The following is a 9,916-nucleotide window of genomic DNA, read 5'->3' as shown; positions in this document are numbered from 1 at the left end:
GGTTGTGTCCTGTGTAACTGTTTTTTTGTTTTTGTTTTTTCCCCTCTTTAACTCAGGGACATTGTGAGTCTTGTTGACCATGCCTTAAGAATGGCACCAAGACCTGACCAAACCCTAATGTTGCCTAGTCTCAGATCTCTGTTGTGGGGGCAGGAGATGAGGGTAGGGCTAGAGGGGCCCCAATTGCCAGTTCCTCTTCTCCGCCTCCCGGGCTCTAAGTAGAGCAGTTTTTGTTTGTTTGTTTGTTTGTTTTTTCCCCAGCACCCCAGCAGCAGTTTGGGATCCACTCACCTAGCTCTGTTGTCTCAGTTTATATCTAGGGCTTTGTATGGACTGCTGGGGCAAAGGTCAGCAACACTTCTGTGGCATATCCTTGGGTCTCTGTTTCCGAGCTTCAGCCTTTTCCCACAATTTGGTTTCCTCTCCCTAGCTGTATTGTCTCAGTTTATCTCCAGGGTTATAGCGGGACTGGGGTAAAAAGCTGCTGAGCAGCTGCAGCTGCCACCGCAGGCAGTTTCCCTCTGCAGAGCTTCCTGGCATCTGGGCGCCTAGATTTTTAAAGGAGCCGAATGAGCAGGAAGCCACTGGCGTTCCCCTATCAGAGTTGCAGGGTTCAGCTAATCCTGCCTGTGTGGCTTCCCTTATGAGAATTCCCCAATCGCTGATTCTCCCTCGGTTATTTTCCTTCCAGTGAGTCCAGGGCACTCTCATTTGGGTTGAAACTGGTAGCATGTAAGTCTATATTCTGTTTTTATATATTCCTGTGCGAGTTTGGATGTAGTCGTCTCGGCGTCTTTATTCTGATGCCATCTTGCCGGTTCTCAAGCTGTCGAGCTGATCAGTGGCTTTGCCTGGTGCTCAGGCACTCCTGATAGGGTCTGCAGTTTCAGCGGTTTTTCCCTGTACCCAGGTGTTGCGGATCAGATTTGCAGTCTTTCCGCAGCCTGGGTTCCACTCACTGAGCTGAGCTGTCCCCCTTCACTTCCAGGGTTTGGTGTGGGACAAAGCGGTCCTGCAGCCCACCGAACTTCCAGGTGCCTGGGTTTTCCGGGAGTTCCCAAGGGAAGTCCCCAATCGCGGATTCCCCCTCAGTTATCTACCTTCTAGTGAGTCCAGGGTGTTTTCATTTGGGTTGAAACTCGCAGTAAGTCGATAGTCCGCTTTCAGTCCTCAATTACTATGCAAACCTGGACGCATGATCTCGGAGTCTTTACTCTGCCGCTGTCTTCCAGAAGTCACTTTAAGTTATTTTTAATGTCAATAGATACATTCTAAAGTATGTAGTATTTCATTCTTAGATGGTATGATATGGAATTTAAATAATGTTTCCATTTACACGTTTATAATGTTAGTTTCTAAAGTCACATAAAGTATAGTTCTTTTAGATGTCATTCTTCCTTACCAATTCAGAATTATGGTATCTCTGACTATATACTATTATTACTGTTGCTGCTACTGCAACTATCAGCACCATAATTAATGATAATAATAAACATTTTCCTTTCTGCAATAGGCTGAATAATGGCCACCCTTATTCAGGTCATGATTCTTATATTCTTGTAGTATTAGCTATTAAAGAAAATGGTGTTTAAGAGGTGTGATTAAACTAAGATCTTGAGATGGGAGATCATCCTGGATTATCTGAGTAAATGTAAATGCAATGACAAGAGTCCCTGTGAAAGAGGTAGAAGAATACACATGTTATAATGATTCTGTGTTTTACCACACTTAAGAACTATGTCAAAAATAAAATAAAATGTTTCCTCTTTGAAAGTAAAAAGGGTTAAGTCTCATCACTACCAAGCCATCTGCAGCCACTATAGCATGAGTACCATCCCCAGCCAGGGAGCAAAACCACAGAGTGTAGCAGACCCTTCCTGCCTCTCCACTGCTTGCCTCAGCAGTGCATTTCAGTACCCTTGCCTGTTCTGCCCCCCACTGTGTCTGATGAGTCCTCTCATCCTCCACACACACCTCTCACCTGCACCCCAGCTCTTGTATGCATAAATAAAAATAAACCTTTAAATTAAAATAAAGTGGAATAATTTATAATAAAAATGAAGGAATGTAGAAAAGAAATGTATGCTCCCCATACTCATTACAGCATTATATTTAGCAACTAAGATATGGAAATACTAAGAGTCCTTTGACAAATTAAAAAATGGTGTGTGTTTGTGTGTCTGTGTGTGCAATAGAAATGTTTCAGCTATTAAAAAAGAATAAAAACACCCCATGGGCAATAACATGAGTGGAACTTGAATGCAGTATGATAAGTAAGTAATTAAAACAAAGACAAATCCCATACATTTTAACTCATATATGGAATCTTGTAAAACAACAGCACCAAAAACACAAAGTTATAATATAGAAAACCTACTGGTGTTTGCCAGATGCAAGGTGTTGGGAGGGGATGAAACAGGTGAAGAAGGTCAGAAGGTACAATCTTCCAGCTATAAAATCAATGTCATGGAGATATAATGGACAACATTTTGACTATATTTAAAATATTGAGTTGCATATTGAAAGTTTCTAGAAAAAAGTAGCTATCATGGCAACGATTGACTAACTGTTCTATAGTGATAATATTGCACCATAACCAAATGTTGAATCATTTTGTTTTACATCTGAAAATAAAATAATGCCTATGTTAATTAAATGTCAATAAAATTATAAAAATATTGAGATTTTGGTAAAAACAAACACTTCCTACTTCTGGACTTGATTTCTTTTATTTCTCTAATAGTTGGAACACACTAATGAATAATTTAAAGGTGGAGGATGGAAAAATTAATTAATAGAGGCCCAAATATCTCAGCTCCAATTGTTAAAGGATTTCTGATAAAGAAATAAAATTGCCATGTTAAAATAAGTCTTCTGGAAAAGAACTCTCTTTGCTTCTAATTTTATTCAATTACTAAGATAAGACACACTGAAGAAAAACATGACAGCAGTTGACATAGCAACGTAAAGTCTGGCATTGTTAGAGTTGTCATTTTTTTCATCATTCTGAAACAGCCTATTGAACTTCAAAGTAGAGAGTTGGTGAGTAACATACCTATTATATAACTTGAAACTTTCTCATTAAATATACTTCATTTTTAAGCAAGAATTTTAATAATTTCCCTCATGAAAGTGTGTCTACTACAGCATATTTTTTTCTATTAGTAGATAAGTAAAATTTTAAAACTTAGAAGGCATAACACCTACAATTAGTAGATGAAGAAACTGTTTCCTAGTTTTAATACAATTTACTTAAGGTCCATATTTACTCATTATAAACCATATACCTCAATACTTCATATGAAACATACGTACAATACATTTTTTTAATTTTGTATGGACTTTAGAAAAGTCATCAGTGATCAATTTTATAGGTGATACATTGTTTGAAAGATTAAAACCCAGTTATTAATCTCTCAGTTCACCAATAGGTATACTACATCTTAGAGATTGTATTATAAAGCAAAATAGTGACTAGTTGAAAAAAAAGTTTTTTAAGGTAACTTTGGTTTTTAGCATTTCTTTTTAAAGGTACAGGATCTCCTCCATTTTAGTCTACCACTGGAGTCCATTCTGCTCCCACCCTACTTTGTTCTTGCCCCTCCCCCTTCCCATCTGCTAGATTCCATTCCACAGTCGGAGTTCTTAGGATTTATTATTGGTTTGGCTTTATCTGATGCTTTGTTTTATTTCTCTATATTCCACATATAAGTGACATCATCTGGTGTTGTCTTTCTCCTTTTTATACTCCACATTAGTCCTATCCATGTCAGAAGTGACAAGATTTCTTTTTTTTTTTTTAATAACTGAGTAGTGTTCCATTGTGTATATACACCACATATTCTTGATCAACTCCTCTGATTTGGGGTACATAGTTAGTTTCTCTAGGTTGATCCTTGTAAGTAATAATGCAATGAACATGGGAATGCATGATTTCCTTTAAATTAGAGGTTTTGTATTTTTCAGGTAGATATCTAGGAGTGGAATTGCTGGGACATATGGTAGATCCATTTTTAATGTTTTGAGAAACCTCCCTAATGTTTTCCAAGTGGTTGAACCAATTTATATTGCTACCACCTGTGTATGAATGTTCCACTTCACCACATCTTTGCCAACAATATGGCTGTTCTCAGAGTGTGAAATGGTATATCAGTGTGGTATTGATTTGTATTTCTCTGAAGACAAGTGTTGGTGAGTATTCTTTCATGTGCCTATTGGATATCTGTCTGTCATCTTTGGAGAATAGACAACATTGCTCATTTTCCAATTTCTTACTGTGTCTTTGTTTACTTTTTGTTGAATAGTATAAGTATTTAGTAACTTTAATATTAGACCCTTGTCAGATAGATGCTGTTTAAATATTTTGTCCCATTCAGTAAGATGTCTTAGTTTTAGAGACAATTTATTTCACTGTAAAGAGGTTTTGTCTTATTTATGTTTTTGTTTGATGCAGTCCCAATTGTTTATTGTCTTTTTTTTTTTCTTGCATTGGAAATGAATCCATAAAGACAACTGAGGTAAATAGAATGGAATGATTTGTCTATTTTCTTCTGTTATATAATGGTTTCTTGCCTAACATCCAAATGTTTTACCTATTTTGAGTTGATAGCTATAAGGTATGAGAGAGTAATCCAGTATTATTGTTTTGTGTGTGGTTTTCCAGTTATTTCAACACTATTGAAAGTTTATCCAGTGTGTATGTTGGCCTTTTTGTCATAGATTAACTTTCAATATAAATATTGGTTCATTTTCAGGCTCTCATATATATTCTACTAATCTGTGTGTCTGGTTTTATTGCAATTCCATGTTGTTTTGATTTCTATGACTTTGAGGTATACATTGAAGTCACATTTATTGCCACAAATTTTTCTCATTTTTGTTTGGGTTGATTTGGTTATTCCAGGGCCTTTTGTGTTTTCATTGAATTTCATTAATGCTTTACATGTTTTTTGAAGATTTATTTATTTGTGCATACAGAACTGGGATAGAGGCCAGATGTATGGGGCAGTGAGAGGTTTCACCAGAGACTTAGTGGGGAGCAAAATAGGCATACTGATGAAGCACACTGCTGAGGGAGCAGCAGGCAAGACAGAAAAGGTCTGCTACACCATGTGGATCACCTATGGGCCAGAGATTGAACTTGCACTGAGGTGGCTGTGTCCAGCTTGTATCTCTGCGTCCTAACTAGTTGCGCGACCAGGGAGGGTTCTTTTATATACATATTTTGAAGAATGTCTTTGATGCTTTGACTGAAATCTCATTTAATTTGTGTATTGTTCAGGGTAAAATAGCTATTTCAAAATGTCAATTCTGCCAATTCAAGAACAGGAATATTTTTCCATTTCTTTGTATTACCTTCTAATTCTTTTAACAGTGTCATAATTTTCTTCTTATATATTTTTCACCTCATTTGTTTAATTGTAGTAAATTATTTCTTTGTGTTGCAATAGTAAATGTGATTGTCTTCTTTATTTCTTTCTCTATAGGAAGGCAACTGATTTTTGGGTATGATTTTGTAACCTTATTAAGTTAGTTTCTTAGTTGAGTTTTAGGGTTATGTATGTATATATCATGACATCTGCAAACACAGATAGCTTTTTTCTACTTTTTCAATTTTGATTTCTTTTATATTTTTATATAATTTTGTATATTCTTTCTCTTGTCAAACTTCTATAGGTAGGACATCTAATACTATGCTCACTAGTACTGCTGATATCAGATAGCCTCATCTTGACTTAGAATAAAAGTTTCCATTTTTCACTATTGAAAATGATGTTAGCTGTGGGATTGTCATATATGACATTTCTTTTTTTTTATGACATTTCTATGTTAAGGTCTGTTCCATCTATCCCATTTTTTTTTTCATGAATTTTCATAATGGATATTGAATCTTATCAAAGGCTTTTTTGGCACCTATTGATATAATCACATGATTTTAAGCATTCCGTTTATTTATGTTATGCATTCTATTGAACTATTTTGGATGATGAACAAGACTTGTGTTTGTACATAAATCCAATTTAGTCATGATGATAATCCTTTTAAAACACTGGTTTGCTAAAATTTTGTGAGAGTTTTTGCATTGATGTTCATTAGGGAAACTGGTTTGCAGATGGCACTGACAAGCACCACTAGTCTATGCCTGGACACTCCAAAGAGCAGTTCAACCACTGAATAGATGCATCTAACTGCTACAGTACTGTGTTAGAAATCCAACCTGTGTTTACCTCCAGTTGCCACTGTGAGTTGGATCCTGGTCTTCCATTCATCAATGAGCCATTCATTAACATTGCTTAAGCAACATTTGGTTGGTTTACTGCAGACACTATCTTAGATGGGACAGATGCCATTTTTGACCTTAGAAACTCCTTTTTCAGAGCCTCCCTAGGGGCACAAGGGTTAAAAACACAGCACTATCAAACTATGTCCAGCCACTGCAACATGAGTTTGATACCTGGCCAAGGAGCTAAACTACATGGTGCAGCAGACCTCCTCTGTCTCTCCCACTGCTCCCTGCCACAGTATATTTCAGTAGATCTTCTCCCACACTATCTCTGGTGGATCCTCTCAACTGCCCCCCCTCATCTTGTCTACATAAGTTCTTATAACTTCTTATAAGCATAAATAAGTAAATCTTTTAAAAGACTTATTTATTCATCTATGTGACTCACTGTAAATAAACTCTGCTGTTTTTATACTCCATACATAAATGTGTCTTGTAATTGTGAACATATGGATATATATACACAAATTATGAATTTTCTCAGGTTTTAAGTTGCAATTTCAGGTTTACATTCAACTCTAATATAGTCTAAGTAGATTTTTTTCTGTGGTATAAGATAGTGAACAAGGTATATTCCATTGAATGTGTCTATCCAAGACTAAACTCTGAATTTTCTCTAGTACCTTAAATCTACCAAAATGGATGATTTTGTTTTGTTTTGTTTTAACAGCTTCTTTCTTCTTGGTTTCTTGATAGTGTCACCTCTTGTGTGCAGGTTCTAAGTTGGCAAATACCTGAATTAAAATCACTAACCAAACATTTATCTAACTATTCTACAACTGCATTATCTCAGATATTTTGGTTTTCTACTTCTATAATAGTTGCCTTTGTTGTCTTAACTCTAATGTCTGTCTCCCCAGATAAATGAGATTGAATTCTGGGCTACCTCCTTCTCTTAAGCTTCATATGCATTTCAAATTGACATAGGACCAGGGAAGAAAAAGTTCCACAGAGGTGTGAATCAGTTCAGTAAACTTCTCTTCTATACCTGGATTTGGCTTCTTAATTCCTGTATTATTTGATTGTCACCTGAAACTTTCAAATAGTCACTTTTCATATTTTATCCAGATCTTTGAGGTGTTTTCACCTGAATGGATTGTATGATGTATGATACCAACCACATCAGCATAAACACACATATGGTTATCTTTTCATCTTAAAAGTAAATTACAGGACCCTCCTTGATGGTGCAAGGAGTAAGGACACAGCACTTCAAGCTAGTCACAGCCACTTCAGGGCAAGTTAAATCCACATGGCGTGGCAGACATCTCCTGACCCGCCCGCTGCTCCCCTTAGCAGTGTACTTCATTGGTCTGCCTGTTCTGTTCCCCATTCTGTCTCTGGTGAATCCTCTCACCACCTCTGGCTTGTATCCCAGTTCTGAATACTTAAATAAGTGAATCTTAAAAAAAAAAAAAAAAGGTAAGTAAATTACAAAGAATCCCTTAATTATATGAAGCATTATAAAACAAGGTTACCTCAATAAGAAATATAATAAGAGGAATTTATGAAGTCTAGAATTTACAAAGTGTCCCTCCTTGGTGGTCCAGCGGTTTGGAGCACTGTACTGCAAAGCTAAGCCAAGCCCGTGGGAGCTTCAGTGCAAGTTAGATCCCCACCCTAGAGGTGATCTAAATGGGATGGCAGACGTCGCCTGTCTTGCCCGCTCATCTCCACAACAGTGTACTTCATTAATCTGCCTGTTCTGCTTCCCACTCTGTCTCTGGTGAATCCTCTCACTGTCCCTGAACCTCTGGCCTGTAACCCACTTCTGTATGGCTAAAAATAAAAAAAGGATACAAAGTGATACAACTAAAATCTTATTGCTAATAGTTGGTAAAAAGTTAAGTTTAATCTTATATTTCTATTACCCCAGAAATTAATGTCTTGCATTAAACTCTACTACATACCTCTGACAGAAAATTATGCTAATATTTTCTGCTAGATTGATCCCAAGCTACACCATATGACAACCTTAAAGAACATCAAATATAAAGTATAGCTACATGCAAAAATAACCTCTGGCAAACCATTAAACATACTTTTAAGTTTTTAGAGAAAAGAAAGTGTTCTAGGTTATTATATACAAATAAGTGAATGAAATGGTGACTAATTCATCATCACTATATAATGCATCATACTGAAGACTTCATATCATATAAAACATCACATCACATCTTCTAACTAAATTATGTTTGAGAAACTTCTTAAGTTTTGATAATTCTTACTTAATTTGATAATTTGGTAGTTTCCTAAAATGTACAACTAGGAATTCAGATGTTACACTAATGCAAAAATTTAGTTTTCATGAATTTATTTACAGTAAAATATAAATCTCATGGGTCCTCAGAACTCAGAATTTTTGGGTTCCCTACCTCATTGTCTAACAAAATTTTCTTTTGTTTCATACCTCATTTATTTTTCTTTTACACAATACAACTTAGATAATCCATCATCTTTCATTTGTTCCAAAGAACCAGCCTTACAGAGAACTATTATGTAAATAAAGTAACTCAGCATTTAATGTATCACATGTTTTGTTGAACCCTGACTAGCTGAAATGCTTTCCAGTTCTATGCCTGTAGATAAATCACATCACAGTTTTTTTTATCTATAAGATGGAAATATTAACATTCACCACCCAGTATGGTAGCAAAGAATCAAGCAACTAGTATAGAGTGAGCTTTTAAATAACATCAGAAATCATATTTTATTATTGCTATGTAATGAAAATATTTAGACACAGATTAATTACAAATGTGGTTTCTAATGAAGAGGGAGATTTTCCATAAATAATTAAATATATATACTTAAATAACTTAATGTTACTCCAAAATATGGCTAAACCCCCAACAGAGATTAACATTTTGTTAAATTCCTCAAAAATCTTTGAAAGTATCAATTTGCTAAAAAGAGAATATGTGATAACATTTACTAATGTTAATATTTTTACCAACTAATAATATAGCTGAGTATTTATTACCTAACTATCACAGTGTTCAGTGGTGACAGGTGTCATTTATACTGCTCCCAGTATCATATCCCCTAGAGATTCATAAAAATGAAAACCCTTGGTTCCCTCCTGAGAAATGTTCAATCAGAATCTCAGGGGAAGAAGACCAGCTATTTTCATATCTATAAGCATTCAAGGAAGCATTTTAGCACACTATGGTTTTAGAACCAGTGCTTCATTAATTAATAGAGAATAAATGGCAATCCTTTTTTACTTAATGATTTCAAATCATCACAATCAGATATATTATCATAAAGTATGCACACTCAGGTATCAGTTATGAGAAGAAACCATATAGGAAAAGTACACATGTAAATTAAATCTAAAATTCGAAAGCCTAAAACTTGGTTGTAATATGGTTATAATAAAATGAATGTTTATATGTTAAATCCCATTATCAGAGTTTACTAATAACATTCTAGTTTTTCCAGCAAATAAACATTTTTAAAGGTCTCCATAGAATCACAAATAAAGAGACCCATGTGTATATAGGGGAGACATGGGCTTTGGAGACAAAATGTAATGCATTTTCAGCCATTTTTATTGTTTTTATCCATGGGGACTATAGGTCAATTATTTAGCCACTCTTTGTCTTAGATTCTTCAAATATATATATATAT

The 9,916-nt window shown here is 35.3% G+C and overlaps 1 protein-coding gene across 1 annotated transcript in view; it reads right to left on the bottom strand.

The window, feature by feature from the left end:
* PXDNL (peroxidasin-like) overlaps positions 1–9,916 on the bottom strand; it is a 418,186-nt gene that overhangs the window by 241,833 nt on the left and 166,437 nt on the right. The window lies entirely within an intron of this gene.

Source organism: Condylura cristata, unplaced genomic scaffold (assembly GCF_000260355.1).
Source record: "Condylura cristata isolate star-nosed mole 26May11 unplaced genomic scaffold, ConCri1.0 scaffold00009, whole genome shotgun sequence".
NCBI lineage: Eukaryota > Metazoa > Chordata > Mammalia > Eulipotyphla > Talpidae > Condylura > Condylura cristata.
The sequence above is the reverse complement of the archived record's forward strand: the minus strand, read 5'-3'. Positions and strand labels throughout refer to the sequence as shown.